Here is an 18,091-nt window from a genome sequence, read left to right as displayed (position 1 = left end):
GGTTCCATTGCCTGAAAAAGGAGACCAACTTGGGAAGGGACAAAGAGCTTCTTCCCTGTGTTGAGAGACTGAGGGGAGACATAGCAGTCTACAACTTCCTCACAAGGCGCAGCAGAGGGGCAGACACTGATGTCTTCACTCTGGTGACCAGTAACAGGAACTGAGGGAATGGCCTGAAGTTGTGTTGGGGGAGGTTTATGTTGGATATCAGAAAAAGGTTCTTCCCCCAGAGGGTGGTTGGGCACTGGAACAGCTCCCCAGGGCAGCGGTCACAGCCCCAGCCTGGCAGAGTTCAAGAAGCGTTTGGACAATGCTCTTGGGCACATGGGGTGACTCTTGGGGATGGTGGTGTGCAGGGCCAGGAGCTGGACTCGATGGTCCTTGTGGGTCCCTTTCAACTCAGCATACTCTGTGAATGCAGTGTGATGTTGACAGTCTTTGCTGTATTAGTCTCCATTCCTTTTGCAGGATCCTGCAGCATTGTGAAGGGACAGAGGGCTCTCTGAACAGTGCCATTGCACACCTGACTTGCAGAGGCTGGTATATTTTTTTAGGAGTGAAGAAAAAAAACCCGAAAGCATTACTTCAGAGTAAATAATTTATTTCCTAAGAGGAAGGTTTCCAGCCATGGCTCAGGTGTGTCATGATGCAATATTACAGTGTTATAGGGAACTGGCTTTGACCTTGGGAAGAACTTTAAAAAGTACCTGTCATTGCTTTGATGAAAGAAAGCCTCATTTCAGGAAGTCCACTATCTGTGGTGATCCCATTTCACATACCAGAATTATTTTCTGTTTTCTTTATGGTATACGAAAGTGCATGTGGCTATGTCTTGACTCACTTAAGAAGTGTGTGGGGCATCAAAGACCTTTGCCTTTATCAATTCCTTCTTGTACTCTGTGATTGTCATCAACAGCAGCTGCAAATTCTGTGCAATTTCTGTATATATCAGCCCTCTTAGTGACATTTAGCTGGTGCTGAAGAGCAGCCAAAATAGGTAAGACCTGTCAGTGGCAGGTATCTCCTGAGATGATCCCCTTCCTCCACCTGGCACTCTTTCTTTTACAGTTTAGATGCATTGGTTATATTTTGATTATTTCAAATATCAGTCAAAACACATCTGCCTTTTTGGAGACTAGATCAGTCCCTCGAGAGAATGTAAGGCAAATTTTATGCTATTACTTACACTGATTAATAGATTTCTATAATAGTATGTAGTATGTGTGGCATGTAACACTGGAAACAGTGAAAATTATGTTCATAAGAATAGCATGAGTTTCTTAGAAATGTTTGACTATAACTACAGTTCAAACCCCATTTTGTCTTTCCTGTTATGCTGCTACCTCCACCTATGGTATAATTTCAGCAGCATCTTTGCCAGCCTCCTTCTTCCTGACCCTCTTCCTCCTCGAGGCACGTCAGCTCCTGGCATTGCCAGAGGCCGTGCTGTTCCTTGTCCCACGGGAGGCACCAGCTCCAGGGCTCTCGCAGAAACTTGTCGTGCAAAATGAAAGGCTTCTCCAGAAAAGGCTGCTGCATCCCCTTCCTTCCCAAGGAGATAACATCAAAGCTTCCCAGAGATGGTGGCATTGGCAGGATGAGACCTGCCCGTGTGCCTGCCGAACCAGCCTTGTTAGCAACTGAGCACAGCAGCAGGTACGTGCTGAGTGTGCAGGAGCTGCAGTCAGCAGCTCCCCATGATCTTTGGTGGAACCATGAGGGCCTCATGATTCTCAGAAACACATTTTGTGACCACGGCCACAGCACAGAAAGAAAGGTAGGGCAAATAGGCACCAGAGGATACTTCCATGGTGTTTCCCACCCCCAATATGATTTTTTTCTTTCACGGAGCCGTTTCCTAGGCTTGTACAAAATAAACTGGAGTTGTGCGCTAATCCGTGTATTCCTATCCACATGTTTGTGGACAGGAATGTTCCATATTCATCATGCAAACACTGTTCATTTGATTTAGAAGGTGGACTAAGAGTACACAGTGGACTGCTTTTGTGGCTGTTAACCAGCACGTGAGGCTAACCCACAACTTGTTGTTGGGTTTTGTATCTGGTCTCTCTTCCCAGTCACTTGAGTCCCTCATAGAGACTTTCTAGGGTTTCCAGGCTACAGGTGCAGATTCCATCTCCTGCTTTTCATCACCTTCTCTTGGCTGCTTTCTCCAGCTGTGGTCCCCTCATCCCCATTGCTCCCCACTTTTTCTCCAAAAATTTCTCTTCCCCTATTCCCTGTACTGGTTTCAGTCACCACCTCCTCCATCCTAGTTCATTTTTGCCCTCAGGTCTACTTTTCTGTCTCCTAAGTTTAAGTTATTGGTGATGGTGTTCATCAGACTTTTGGAGCAACTTTGATTTTGTGATATTTTGTACATTTCTCAGAGTTTCGAGAAGTGGGATTTTGATGAATCAATGTTTTCCTCATCAGAAGGCTTTGACTTTTGATAAAGATCCCTCTCTTTCCCCTTTCTCTCCAGCCAGCAGATATGACTTCCTGCTTTAAAACACTGAGAAGCTTTCCATATCAAAACATCATCAGAAATGATATTTCCACAAAGCACTTGTGCTCCAACAAAGCAGACTGAAATATATTTAATGGGACTTTTTTCAGCAAGCTTTTATTAGTCAGAGAGTGCTCTAAGAGTACTAAGTGAGGACAGAGTCTCCAGAAATATTTAGATACTAAAAATGAAAATGTCTCTGTTGAGCACGTGTGAACTCTAATTTTATTTTTTTTAATGTGTATATATATAAAATACAATTTGTCCAAACTTGGAGGAACACTCTCACACTTTAGATCAGAAGATTGATGAAAGCAAAGGACAGTGAAATTTTTCATCCAGGGCAACACATTTTCCTCTAACCTCATCTCAGAAATGAATGAAATGGTTTGATTGAAGTTCCTTCTTCCTTAAGTAATTAAATTGGTCTGAGGGAGACACCATGAAAAACCCAAGAAGTCCAAGGGGGTAAAAATTGGCAAGGATTTCAGAAAAATAGGAGGAAGTGTTGAGCAACTCTTAAAGTAGTTACCACCTTTGCCTCTAAATTTTGCAGAGTGATGTTTTCTGATCAGTAGGTTGTTCCAAAATGCAGCCCTCATGCATTTCTTGGGAAGATGTTCTCAGTTCCTCCTACTGGAGTACTTCAAAGTAACTGAGGGCTTCCTACCTGCATCTGCACCTTGGGTTATGTGCTCCCGTCCCTGGTGTGAGGGGTGAGACATCCCTGGTGCAGCGGCTGGGAGGGCTGGCACAGGAGGCTGCTCAGGGTGGGGTGGCAGGATCCAGCTTACCCCTGCCCAGCCACTTGGTCCCCAGTGACAGGAAGGCCTCCTCACTGCTTCACTCACCAAATTCTCCTCCCACAGAAGGGTCTTGTTGAGGATGGAGCACTGCCTGCTTGGGCTCGTAGATGACACCTGCTGCTGTGCTGCCCCTTGGGTGCCATGGGGCAGCAGCGGGGCAGTGCCAGAGCTCCCCTTACCTGCCCATCCCTGGGTGCTCTGTGCAGCTGTGTCCTTCCAGGTGTTTTTCCAGTCATGACATTGGTCCTTGCTTCTGTAGTGCCAGATATTTGGCACCAACTACACATGGCATGAGCCATTGTAAAGGCACAAACAAAGCCTGGTGGAGAGAAACTTCTTGCTGCTTTTGGAAGAGAAATTTAAGACCCCACAGTAACAAGCCCTAGTCCCTATATAAAATCACTGTCCTGTTGCTGGGCTGTGCATTAGTACAGCTTTCTTGTTCTTGGTCATTATCACTTGGCATAGTGTGTTTCTTTCATTTTATGAGAATTTGATGTATTTCACCAGTGGGTAGAAAAAAAATCATCACTGAGAATGTCGTGATTAATTTTTTTTCTCTTGGAGAACAATGAAATTTTTCTGAAATGTATGACACGTGTATAATAACAGCCTAGTGCTCTGTTTTTAAAAAATGTGCTAGAGGCAATGTGCAGTTTCCCAGAGGCTTAATGAGGCACCCATACTGTGTTGGAAATTTTTCAACAATAAAAATTGACCTATTACATGCTTATGTAAAATGAGGGTTGACAATCACACAAATATGTCCAAAGTCAAATACAGGCATTGTGAAATATCACTTCTTTCCCACAGAGAAACTGGTCACCTGTTCACAGTAGGCTTTTGCATTATATCCTATCCAGTAAAGAATAAGATGCTTCCCCACAGGGACACAAAATGGCAGCAAAGTACTGGCCCAGTGCCCTTCTATCAATGCTTTTCACTGACTCTTTTGCCAAGTCTTCAAAAATAACACATAGGCATACTTTTCAACATATGTTTTGCCTCTTTGTTGGTTTAAAGGCATAAAGAGAAGAAAAGGTCATGTATTATTCACTACTTTATCGTCAAATGCAAGAAAAATTCATTGTTTGCTTGTCTGATTTTATTTTACTCTCCCTAATACATCTTTTATTTAAAAAAAAATCTGGAGTCTTTTGCTGTTCTTTTAACATATATCAGAAGTAGCCTGTTCTTAAAAACTGAACATATGTCTCTGAACCTGCATCTGAATTCAGGGAAGTGTCTATTGCAAAACACTGAAATTTGGAGTCAAGGGAGCAGAAAAGTTGGATTCAGGGCTTTTTCAGTGTAGTATTGAATAATCAAAGAAAGGAAGATAATTAAATACAAAGAGTTGAAGGTTAAATTAAACATGGTAAATATTGCTCCTCTGCTCAAAGTAAATTAAGCTATTGTCAACATTTTTCTGTTTTTTAAAATATTAAACACTAAGTTTAAGCCAAATACGTACCGCTGAGGAAACACTAAATGACTATTAAGATTTAAGAAACCAAACAGTTTCTCTGGTGAATGTGTATCACCAGTGAATGTCCTAGCAGTACCTTGCTTCAGTTACCTGGCCAGTCACTGGCTCATGATGTCCCCAGCAAGAGAGGGAAATATAGGGAGGTAGAATGTGATTTAGGGAGTGATCAGAGTTTACCAGCAAACACCGATATCTCTGAGTTAAGGGAATAGAAAGAACTGAGGTATGAAAGCAGAATGAGTGTGGTAATTGAGGCCTGTATCCATCTTCAGTGTATGAGGCTACAAGTCATAAGACTCTTCTTCAGCAGGGAGAGCTTTTGTTGTTTTATTGATCTTCATATGGTTGGTGACTGCCCAGCTCTCCGATTTGTTGAGGTCTCTCTGCAGAGCCTCTCTGCCTTTGAGGGAGTCAACAGCTTCTCCCAGTTTTGTATGATTGCTGAACTTGTTCAGTATCCCCTCCAGTCCTGTGTCCAAATAGTTTACGAAGATGTGGAAGAGCACAGGGCTGAGGATGGAGCCCTGTGGAACCCCATTAGTGACAGGTCCCCCATCTGATGTCACCCCAGCCACTGTAACCCTTTGTGCCTGACCTGTGAGCACCCGTCCCATGGTGTGTTTTTTGAGCCATGTGCCAGAAAATTTTTCCAGAAGGATCTTATGATAAAGAGTATCGAAAGCTTTGCTGAAGTTCAAAAAGATTATATCAACTGGTTTCCCTAGTGGGCTACCTTGTCAAACACACCAAAATAAAAATATGAGAATTAGTGTGTACAAGAATTAAATAAATGCTGCAAGAATTGTCAATTCTAACAAAGAACATAATAGATTCAAATGTTACTTGTAATTGCTATTTGGATGTTTTCTGCTATTACTTAAGAATGTATTAAAAATACATTCCCGAGCTATTTAAATACACACAATCTGTAATGTCTCAGATGCCCATATACCTTAAATGTACAATACTGTAATGAGCATGATAACCATAACTTGGCACTCTATTTAGGTCCAGAGAGAACAGTACCATAATCCTGGTTATTTCACTGCCTTTACTACGCTCTAATGTCTCGACAATTGCTTATAAGACATACATTCCAGTGCATTATTTTTTAACTCCTGTATTTCATGAACAGCATAGTTTATGCTTCTGGCAAAGGCAACTTCCCAAGCAAAACTGAAAGTAGAAATATCATAAATATTGCGGGAATTCAGATGGATTTGCTGGACTATATGATGGGATCTCATTCAAGAGCAAGAGCCTACTCACAGAACATGTATAGGATCATAACTACAATATTTACACATATTTTATTTTCTCTCATTTCAGTGACTATTTCAACAAGTACCTTCTTTGATGGCTTACTGGTAACTGGGCTCTACACATCTACCAGTGTTCAGGCTTCCCAGAGTGTTGGTGGTTCCAGTGCTTTTGGATTTGGTAAGTCCAGTGTAATTTACCTTCTGCCACCCAGGGTAATGAATAATTGGTTGTACAGAGGACATCAGTATCAACACAATTACTGGAACAGGTTAATTTAGACTGAGTAATCAATAATACATGGAAGTCAGTGGGAGTCAATGAGATAAGGCAGTGGTGGCTTTTAGGCAGCTTTTATTGCTTCCTGTGCCACCTTCATCTTTGCTCAGCCCTGGTATCAGTATGCTGAATAATATAAATTTTAAGAGACAAAAGCCTCAGCAGATAAATTGTTTTAAACAGCCATTTCTAAATTGTGTGACATTTTGTATGAACTGAAGCATTTAGCCCAAAGCCTCTAACTGTTTCTTGGGTTGAAAACCTGTTTCCTTTAAGCTTATGTCAACCTACTTTTCCGTTCGGTTTATGGCATATTTCTTAAAACCAGAACGCTGGTCAAGATATTTTATACAACCAATTATTTACCAAGTCCAAAAAGCAGAATTTTAGTAAAAGGGGTATGATAGCCTTTGCAGATTTATCATGTTTTTCAGGTTCTGCTGTAGCCCTCAGCAGTAGCAGCTGTGCTAAGGACAAACATTTTTTCAATAATCCCTTCTAAGTTTGTGCAAGTAATTGACAGCTATACCTTCTGCAGTTTGTTATTTGGTAGCATTTTTTATATCCTTACAAATAATAGTAACAATTGCATTCCTCCAATTGGAGGAACTCAGTGACCCTAACAAGCAATCTATGGTGAAGGTACAAAAACAGGTACCAGTCACACGGGACACCAACTGCACTGCACTTGCAGTAGCATATTTAAATGCTAATTTGTCTTCTGGACAGAATTCAGTACTTTCTTCATAATAACCTCTCATGGTACTTACTTTTGTTACAATGCATGTAGAACATGAGTGGTCTGGGCATTTGAGTGTCATCCAGCAGACAGACATTTGCTTGTAAATGAAAGAATGTAATGTAAATAGCACATTATTTAAAACTGTACTGAGGGGTAATTTGAGAAGGGCTTTGCTTCTGTGGATAACACCACCATTCAACCTCAGACTTTTTGCTCAGCCTTTCAAAGGGAAGAGCATGGCTGGCACAGGTATTTCATGCCTTGTGCAAAAGGCAGTGAAAGCTTCTCTTTTCTGGAAGAATTTGTGCTGTTTTTTCTCCTTTCCCACTGTACTGTTTACAGGAAGAATAAGATCTGATGGAGTAAGCAAGACAGAAAGTAATTATCAATATGAAATTTCTGGGATGTTCAAGTTACTGACAAGCTATTACCTATAAGTGTTTGTGTCACATCATTGGGCAGATCATGGCAAACTCACTGGGCAAAGTATACAGGTCATGTTTAATTACATGTAAGCTTTTAAGAATGACAATTAAGCAACATTTTAAGAACCTAAATACCTTGTGCATTTACAAAGAATGTCTGTATTTTTCCCTAAATTTGTATTTTCATTTGTAGAATAAGGCTGTTTCAGTTGATGTTTTATTGAGACAGATGTTAAAGTAACATGTGATATGTGACAGGTAAAACAATGTGGCCTTCTTTAACTTGCCATGGGTCATTCTCTAGCTCTTGATGTGTTACTTTGACCATTCTGTCAGTGTAAGATAACCAAAAATTAAACTGGTGACATGTGTGTTCTCTATCCAAAAGAAACTCCAAGCCTGGAAAAATCCAAAAGGCAAAGTGATGCAAAAACAGTCATGCAGAGTTGGACCTACTTCATTTTGCTCATCAATACAAATTCTCAAATATCATGCCTGGGGAGATCTGATGCTCTGCCTTGAACATGCCTCCATTTATGTCAGAGAAAAAGTGCTGCCATCTCTGAATTTTTTTTTTTTTTTTAACTTTCTGTGGGTAAACTGTAGGGTCAGTTGTGTTACAGTGTTAGCTACAAAATATTTTAAATAAAAGTCTCATTTTTCTGTTTTCTTTGCTACTTCCTAAGCTTGTATATACATTGAAAAAACAAAAGAACCAATCCAAATGTTTCATAACAGATGATGCTCTTGTGCAGTGTCTTTGAAGTCACAGTAAAAAGCCAACAGTGAAGAAAAATGGCAATGGCTTTTAAATGCAATTTTATATGAATGCTCAATCTATGATGTACTGATGGCTCCCAGGACTAAGAAATGCATAAACTTTTCCTATCTCTACCTTGCAGTGAGAGATGAGAAGGCTGGCCTCTTCCAAAAAGCATTTATCATGTAAATGATATGCTTCTAAAAATTATTTGATAGTTTTAAAAGTAACAATATTTTAAAATCCACCATTTTCAGTAGAAAAATAGAGCAGTCTCCACAGTATTTAATATGTTGTTTAGTAGAATAGTAGGTGGGAGTGACATTGTTTGGTTTTCTGAAGAAAACATAAAGCGCTTTCTCCAGAAACCCTGAATCCATCTGTTGTGTCATCATTTCCAATCAGCAAAGAAGCTGTTTCTCTTTTGAGGCAAGTGATTGTGATATTCCTGTTAGATTTAGCTTGCTGGAAATTATTATTTTTTTTAATGTTGAGGACTAGTCAGGTTCAGAGACCTCAATTCAAAGATTTATATGGTTTACCATAGATTAGATGGGGGTGGGGCGCAAAGCTGGGCCTTTAAAACCTGAAGATAGTAGTATTCTGAAATTGGGTTGATAGTGGTTGCTTCTGGTGCAGGAAAGAATATTTTTTCTCCCTTGCAATATTACTATTGAAATGCTCTTGTCTGTCTCACACAGGAGGTCACGATAGATTATCATAATCTTCCAGACTGCCCAACAATTTGAAGTCTCCCTAACATACATATATGTCTCTTCTGTGCTATGAGTTAATGGGTTGTGACTACAATTATCTTTTACCAACTTAGGAAGTTGCTTGATGGAGACACAATCATTGTCAGTTACCACAGTTAACCACGTCAAGAAGCTTTGAAGAAGAAAAGAAAAAATATTTTAATTCTTAAGGTTATGTTTTCTTTCTTCTTTAGTACACATTGTGTAGGCAAAGAAATAGTTCCTGATTTCCTCTGTGGGATTACACTGACATGAAGCTCCCAAACTTTTATTTGGGAGACCTAACAATTTTTTGGTGCGAAATGTGTGAAGTTTTGGGTATAAAAGTTGATAGTGGTCATAAATAATAATGTTTTGTCCCAGGCTGAAGTATTCTCTGGGTTCAGATAAAGGTAAAACTAAAATTGTAAAACTAAATTTATAATTGGGATCAAACATAAGTGTGTTGAAATTTGACTAAGCAAGGTGGGAGGATCCTTTAGTAAAGAAATTATCCTTAAAAGTAGCTTTTAAGAAGACTGTTTCTTTCTTCATTAGATTTCCTGATACAACAGATACCCTCAGCTGCATCTCTCCAGTGTCATTTCCACTTTCCTTTCCTGATCAGTGTGGTGTGTACGTGGAAATGTTCCCACATCTTTCAGTGTTGTTGGCTGAAGGGCAATCCCACTCTTTGCATCCCCTCAGTAGCCCTCAGTTTATTCACACCCTGTCCATCTCTGGAGTCACATTTTGGACTTCTGTGGGATCTCTTTATCCATCAGTGTTTTCCTTTCTTCTGCTTTTGTCTCTCAGGCTTCTTGTTGGTGTTTGGCCTTTTTTTTGACAGCTTGGGTCATCTGGCTGTGCTCTGGGGTTTATCAGCCCACCAAGACTGATCTCCCGTACAGTCATTTAGGGGCTCTCAGTGCTTGGCTTAGTCCAAATATAGAAGAGGAAAGTGAGAGGCAGGAGTACTAAAAAAAAATGTTACAAAGCTACAAATGTGGTGGTGGGTTTGATGGGAATGATTGCTTGCAAATGAGAGTAAGGATAAATAGTTTGGTGGGTGGCAGGGGAACCACTCTGTAGCTTGGCATAAGTACGAAAATACCGCATGGCTGCTCCAAAGCTGTGTGCTCTGGAAAGCAGGGAGCAGGGAGCACGGCATAGTTCCTACAATTAAAGGAGAAGATTACAGCCTAATCCCTCAGCAGCGATAAGGAGCGCTATGAGCTGAGGACCTGAATCTGTCTCATTACACAGGATCGTCCTGGTGACAGGCGGGCTGAGCAGACACGTGCTGGGCTGCGTACATCAAAGCTTGCCTTTGACCTGCCACTCACACTGCATCTCCAGTTCTTCTCAAGGCTTTCTGGCTCCCTGGTAGCTTTTCACATGATGAATACATGACAAATTATATTTAAGTTTGGTGTAATTAGTTTCCTACAAACTGTGGTGGGAAACAGCCTTCTAGCTAAGCCCCCCAAAACCTAATTTTATGCAAAATCATAATCACTACACCAATGTGCACCTTTTAGTGAATGTGGAATTAACAAGTAATTTCATGGTAACATTTATATATGCATTAACCTTCCAACCTAAATTGCAAAGGTCCTCTTAGAAGTCTGTAGGTTCTATTGTAGTAGAGACAGTGGACTCCAAATTCTCATTACGCTGGAAAGTGTTGCCATAGGCCTAACTGGATAACAAAAATTTTTTGTTTACATTCTGTGTAGGTTTACACAGCTTGTAATTTGCAATCTTTTAAAACAGATAACCCCATTCTACTGTCAGGTCATAAACTCCTCATGAAATTTAGGTTTTGTTTAACTGTGCGGGATACTTTATAAGAAACTAGGAGAGTGATATTACCTGGAAACATTTTAGTGCCTGAACTTTCATCTTCTTTTGCTAGAAAGCAAAAAATAGAAGATGAAAGCGATATTGCAGTCTTTTCTCTTTTGCAATTCTTTGTTTCTATATCATGAATGTGATCATACATATTTTAAGTAATATATTGACTCTCTGGGATTTAAAAAAAATGAGTAGTTAAAAATATTCTTTGAAATATGGTGAATAATACATTTCCTAGAGGAAATCCTGGAAAGAGCAATTGCCAGATAAAATGTAATACCATATAAATTATCTTATACTCTTTTCTTTTTACTGTTCTATTGCCTTTCAACAGGATTAAAGCAGCCTTCAAATAATCCTCCACTGGGTATTTTGGTTACATATGTGATTGCATAGCCAACGAAAACCCCCTCTCAATTTATAGAGGAAGGATCATTTTGATTTGGATCTGTATGGGTTGGGAACTGGGGAAAAGGAAAAGAGTGGTTTCCAGGTCCTATATCCCTTTCACTCTGAGCAGGCTTAGGGCAGAATTACTGTAGGCAGTGCTGCTGGATGCTGGTTTCATCTCCAGATGAAGAAGGGCAAGGAGGGTGCCTGGGTGGCTGAAGGACACCCACAGTGTTAAGTCCAAGGGGGTACCACAGACAATGTGCCCCAGCTCTGTCAGCACATGGGTCTGGACCATGCATTGGAAGCATCCAAGGCTCCTCCTGATCCTGGTTGGGGTTTGGGGTTTTGAGCTTTCAGAGGCTTGGTTTTGGCATCAGTTTATGCTCAAACACTGACGCTTCTGGGACAATGTTTTACTTTCAGATTTTGACATATAAAGGAAAATATCCCCCACTAACATTGTGAGATGGAAAAAGGCCAACTGTTGCATTTTCTTGTTAGGTGAGCCTATAAAATTGATCCCCCCTGCTCAGTCTGCCTCTCTGTGCTTGCTCATAGCTCTAAAAAGTAAGGAACAGTCAGCAAATGACAGCTCTTAAAAAAAGTTTTCGGCTATGTACATGCTACTGATCTTGAAGTGCTTGAAGTGCAGTTTTCTAACTTAGTGAAATTGCTGTAGATCCCTGGTCTACTTTGTGACAAGCCAAATGGGCTCCAGGACCCTCCCTTCACACCAGAGATATTTGCCAGAAACTTCATTCTCATTAGAACAGTTGGGGAAATTTTAATAGGGCCCTGTTTGCCTTGTGCTGTATCTAATACCCTTTGAACTGCCACTTTTTTTTTCTTTTTTTTTCTTTGTTACAAGTCAACTACTGCCATGTATATTTTAATAGGGATTATCAAATACAATTTGCCCAGAAGATGTAACAGCCCTCCACTGCTAATTAGCAAAGTTTAAATAATCACTGAGTTCTGGAATAATTGGAAAGAAACAGTGATTTTTCTGCCAATGTATAATTACCAATTAACAGGAAGATAAAATATCTGTATAGCAGTCATATCTTGGAGAATTTGTTAACAGTCAATTAAATAGTGAGTTGATGCCAAACTGACATTGGTCAAGAAAGTTTACATTTGAGCTTAGTTTTAAGATACTTCCACCTACAAATGGTATGTAAGGAAACCATAATGATGATAAAACTTTGAAAGTCTGTGTGTCATAATGTTTAATTACTACTTAATTGTCTTCATGGCCAAAAGTTGACCATTTCTGCAACTGATTGGCTATCATATGTGCCTTGTGGAAAGGGTTTCAGCTTTATTAATACAACATATATCCATTATCATGGCATAGGCAGGTAATTACCCATGCTTGCCTGACAAGGAAATCTTTCCCCAAGTATTTTAACTGCTGAGGAAGAACATTCCCCACATATAGTTGGATTAGGCAGACACCAATGCTCCAAGGTTGAAGGAACAAGTTCACTGGAGAGGGAGCCTACACAGAAAATACTTAAACTGGCCTTTAGTCTAGTTTCACCCAGTCCAATCACCCTGAACACTTTCATCCTTTTCTACAACAACTCTTGGACTTGTCAGGTTTGCCTAACTCCAGTCATGGCAGCAGCAGCAGCTATTGGACATCAAAATCCAATTTTGCCTAATCTCTTGAGAAGCTCTGAGCTAGTCCACAATTTATTTCAAATGTCTGAAAGCATTACGAAGATGACAGTAGAACACTCCAAGCTTTTAACCTTTTAAATACACCAGTAACTCCTGCTAGCACTTGTGTGGTTAAGGCTGAAAAGGATAATGAACCTCTTAGAGGTGTGGCACATGTAATATTTCTTGTATTTCTTAGCTCTGAATAGTGGGTGCAGGTGTGTTTAATCCTACAGGCAACACTTAAGGCTTTGCAGATGAGATCGAAGTGATGACTGCACTGGAGACACAGAGGAACATTCTCCATGTGCCAGTGCTTGTAAAGGGGCCTCTAGAGTTTTTAAACAAGAAAACGCCTTTAGAAATACTTTTACACAGCCAAAACCAGAGTGCTAATTGAAATGTTGGGGCCAATTTTGGTCCAATTTAGCAAGTACGTTTATTCAGTAGTGATGTTTTTTTTCAGGTTTTATATACATCCATTTTTTTTTCCCCTGGGTGGCCAGGAAATGGTATGGGGAAAAGCTAGAGAATAATTGAATTTTAATGTGATTTTTTCAATTGCTTCCTAATTTTTTATAAAATGCATGTAGTAAAAAAAATGATGTAATAGTTTGTGATCTGATTGGTGTTTTTGCTACCCCTCATACCTCTGAGAATACTCCTGATTCCAATAAGGCAAGGATTTCATTCAAAATACATTAAGACGTTAAATATTCATTGTGACAGGTTGGTGATTTTTATTTATACCAATATTTATTGAAAGTAATTTGAAACACTTTTTGAACTGTGCAAATTGTAGGTCCTTTAATAATGGAAAATAATATATAAATAGGTACACACACCCCTATCTATAGAGACATATGCATTTATTCCTCACTCTCCTTTTTTCATCCTGATTTCAAGTACCATGTTCAACCAGTGCACTTTGAGCGCTGTTAACCAACATATTCCAAATTTTTATGTTTTGTAAAAAAGTTGATGCCCCTTAGAAAAGGACCTGGGGGTGCTGGTCCACAGTCAGCTGACCATGATCAGTGTGTGCCTGGCTGGCCAAGAAGGCTAATGGCATCCTGGCTTGTACCAGCAATAGTGTGGCCATCAGGACCAGGCAGTGATTGTCCCTCTGTACTTGGCACTGGTGAGGCCGCACCTTGAATCCTGTGTTCAGTTTTGGGCCCCTCACTACAAGAAGGACATTGAGGTGCTGGAATGAGTTCAGAGAAGGGAACAGAGCTGGGGCAGGGTCTGGAGCACAGGTCTGATGAGGAGCAGCTGAGGGAGCTGGGGGTGTTCAGCCTGGAGAAAAGGAGGCTTGGGAGAGCCTTAGCACTCTCTACAACTGCCTGAGAGGAGGTTGTGATGAGGTGGGAATCAGTCTCTTCTCCCAGGCAGCAAGTGACAGGAAAAGGAGAAACAGCTTCAGGTTGTGCCAAGGGATGTTTAGATTGGGTATTAGGAAAAATTTCTTCATTGAAAGGGTAGTTAAACATTGAAAGAGGCTCCTCAGGGAAGTGGTAGAGTTGCTATGCCTGGAAGTATAAAAAAAATTAGTAGACGTGACATGGTTTAGTGGGCATGTTAGTATTTGGTTAAAAGTTGGACTTGATTTTAGAGATGTTTTGTAACCTTAATGATTTTATGAGTCTAAATCTTACCTTAAAATCCATCTTTGTTTTTATAATGGGTAAATCACTCTTGTTTGCCATGGATTAGAGAAACATCACTGTATGACTCAATTCTCTTTTGTTACTGTTTTATTTTCTTAGCAATAACATTTGTCCTATTTGTTCACCAGCTAGAGTGTGATCTGTAAAGCAAGGACTTTCTTCTCTATTATTCTCTACAGACATGCTGGCACAATAAAACCCAATCTTTACTGTTCATGACTGTTATTATAATACAGATAATAGCGCAGAAAAGTCAAGGAAAAATGATTTAAGCCTTCATTGATTGCAATAACAATAACAAAATACTTTCCTCTCTAAAAGATGTTGTCATTATGCCTTGAGAGCTACATTCAGCTGGATTGACAGGCTGGAGTTGCATGGTAACTTGTAGTAACAGAGAGGTATCTTTAATAAATTTGGAGGAAAAGGCCATCATCTAGAAATTTAGGGCCATCTTAAAATTGCATTCTGTGTGCGTATGCTTCACAATAGATCAAGCAATAGTTCCCATGGCTGCATGATCTTCACACTGCCAGTGTGCCTGCCTGCATAGCTTCTTGTCCAGAGCCTGGTTCTGTGATGCCTCATTGTCGTGTGTTGTGCTGTGACAATCAGTCAGAGCCTCCTCTCCTGACTTTCTGGCTGTGCCAGGCCTATTATTTTCCCCACATTTTGTGTTTGTCAGGATGCAATAGCATATTCAAGCAAAAATTACTGAGCTCTTGGACTTCATCAGTTAAGATACATTGAAGCCTCTTGCAAATGTGAAGTGGTATTGGGAAATTGTTTTTATCATAATTTTGAAGACAAGTTTGTAAACTAATTTCTGGCATATTATGACAAACAAATGTCATCAGACTGCTTCCCCCATATCTGCCAATTTGCCGCATTTCGAAGTGGAGTTGATTATGTGTGGTGAAAAATCAGGCTTACAGGAAAATGGAGCCCTCTGTTAAATCCTGATCATCACCTGTCCTACCAGCTGAATTCACTGTTTTCTTGTCCCTTGTCAGTGTTGTGACTGATAATCATTTGTGTGTTTTCAGAGATGGTTCACAAGAAAAATCTGCTCCAAGTCTGCTAAAAGGAATATCCCAATTTTCAAGAATATACCAGCAAAAGGCGATTGCTGTTTGTAGGGAGTGATTGGTAGGGTTGCATCTTTATCGGATGCTAAAATACATGAACTAGAGCAGGAGTTTACCAGGTTCATGCTGGCAGTGGGAGCAGGGCCAGCTCCTCACTCTCCTGGGGCATAGGAGGGAAGAGCAGGGTCTCCCCATGCTGCTCCAGCTCAGCTATCACTGGCACTGATGGCAGGTGGAGAGAAGAAGGGATTTTGCCTTTGCATGGGCAAGGTCATTCTTACAGCTTTTGCTGTAGCTAAAAGGGGTATTTGCTGATTACTGAGCTTAGAAAATTTTGGGTTAGTTTGAAATGAAATTTGTAAAGTATCTAAAATGCACTTGCTCATAAGTGAACATCACTTCACAGGAGCCTGTCAGTCCAGTCCTCCTTGCTACAAAATCCCCAAGAAGAAAAAGTGCAGACCTTCACATGAAGTCCTTACTCCTTGGAGGAGGGTTGCTCCTCAGTCCCGCTCTGCTGGATTTTATTACTGAATGAATTCCATTATTCCAGTGTTGTCATGTCAGTCTGGGTGTGGCTTTGCACCTTACTTTTTAAAGTTCTTGAAAGAGAGGCAGAAAAAATGATGATTTTCAATTTCTTTAACAAAATATGTGTGTTAATACTTTAATAGTTCATCTGATGTTTGAGTTTCATTGTTTTTGGTGACCTACTGGACATACTGTCATTTGAACACTGGCTTTTGCTTCTGAAAAGAAAGGAAATACGTCTTTTAGGTCAAAACTATAAGTTCAAGATATTGAAATCTTTAAGCAAGGATTTATTTAAATTTATCAAATGAGTCAATCTACTGTAATTCTTGCCTCATTTCAACCCTTAGGAATAATAATGCAATTATTAAAATTGGTGAAGTTTGTAACAAAAGCAATTGTATCTTCATAAGCCTTAGCTTGATCTGTTTGAGTGCTCACACTCAAAAAATACCTTTAGAAGAAATGCAGTGGATACACAAGTACTCATTGCAGGAAAGTAAAGATACTTTGCAGCTGTGTGAGACAGTTGGATTTCTTTCCATATAACATCAAATTAAACAGCTGAATGCTGACAGATCTTGTGATGTTTTGGGAAAATGTAATGTTGTTCAAAGCACTTTCACTGAGCTCTAGTTTATTTAAATAAAACTATTTAAATAATTACTTGACAAGGCTATTTTGGCAGCATTACAGCAAGTAATGAAACATTTTGCATAGCAGTTTATTAATAAAGTCAGTATTTTTATTCTCTATCACTCTGAGATTTGCTATATGTCTGCTTCTGGATAAACTAGTGACACAAATATTTTGTGACACTGGAGTCATACTCCAGTCATATAGCATCATAGTCACCTTGACTGTCTCTGACATGCTGGAAGGATGATGTAATTATTAGAAGGCTGAATCAATAAGTGCTAACAGCATTAGCTCTTAAGATGAAGAATATGAACATTAAAGAAGTCTAGATTAAAAAAAAAAATCTTTAAGAACTGTTTCATCCTGGAAGTTTTAATTTTTAGAAGGATTAAGTTTATATTTTTAATTTTGATGTGAATAGTGAATTTCCTGAAATATACCATCTGCTTGCTCAGCAAATGTATACATTAAGCTTATCATTTTCTCCCTGTAAGTGTAATTTTGCTATTTTTAGATTCCATAATGAAGGTCTTGGTAGAGATTTCTCCTTGTTATCTACCAATTTAAATTTATCACTGAGCATGTAATAAGTAATATCACAGGCACTAGTGACCACCCAGTAGTCATAATTCACTCAAACAGGCAGCTTTGTGATAACCTTTGCTTAAGGAGGGCAAAGATGTAATGAAGTCTTTAAAAAACCTTCAGTCATAATCTGCCAAGAGTTCAACCAAGTAAACTCAAATGTACTTTAGCTGCAATTTTCCCTAAGACTATCAAAGAGGTGTGTGCTAGCTTCTGATGGAAGTTTGGGTAAAGATTTATCATGAGTATGGAATTCAGATTTGCTCTGAACAATTTATCAGATAGATGTGATAATCGAAAGGACTTTTGCTTAGCATGGGACAAATAGATGTTTATTTGTTCTCCACTTAAATATGCTGAGCAGGATATGTAAAATTCAGTAACATTCTCTATCCTGGAAACATTTATGAGGAATTTAGTTGCTGATTTTTTAAATTTCATTCTTAAAACCAGGACAGTTTAGGGTTTTCTTCTGTGCTTTACTCCTAGGTGGATCTCCTCAGCCTATTTCTGAGCATCCTTCCATTAGGGACTTCATTTTTGCTGTGTACAGCTTGGAGACCTTGGCTGTCTGGCTCAGGCATTCACACACAACCATGCCTTCAGGTGCCCTGTTTTCCAAGGACTGATTGAAATGCAAAGTACTTCTGGAGATGCAA

The 18,091-nt window shown here is 39.6% G+C and overlaps 1 protein-coding gene across 1 annotated transcript in view; it reads left to right on the top strand.

Moving 5' to 3' along the window:
* The first annotated feature begins 6,138 nt into the window (after nt 1–6,138).
* RELN (reelin) overlaps nt 6,139–18,091 on the top strand; it is a 233,623-nt gene continuing 221,670 nt past the window's right edge. Inside the window, exon 1 of the mRNA XM_017745972.1 lies at nt 6,139–6,244. The gene's annotated coding sequence lies outside the window, so the exon portion shown is untranslated. The remainder of the gene's footprint in view (nt 6,245–18,091) is intronic.

The sequence above is a fragment of the Corvus brachyrhynchos genome, unplaced genomic scaffold (genome assembly GCF_000691975.1).
Source record: "Corvus brachyrhynchos isolate BGI_N302 unplaced genomic scaffold, ASM69197v1 scaffold239, whole genome shotgun sequence".
NCBI lineage: Eukaryota > Metazoa > Chordata > Aves > Passeriformes > Corvidae > Corvus > Corvus brachyrhynchos.
Note: the sequence above shows the minus strand (reverse complement) of the source record. Positions and strands in the feature narration are given on the sequence as shown.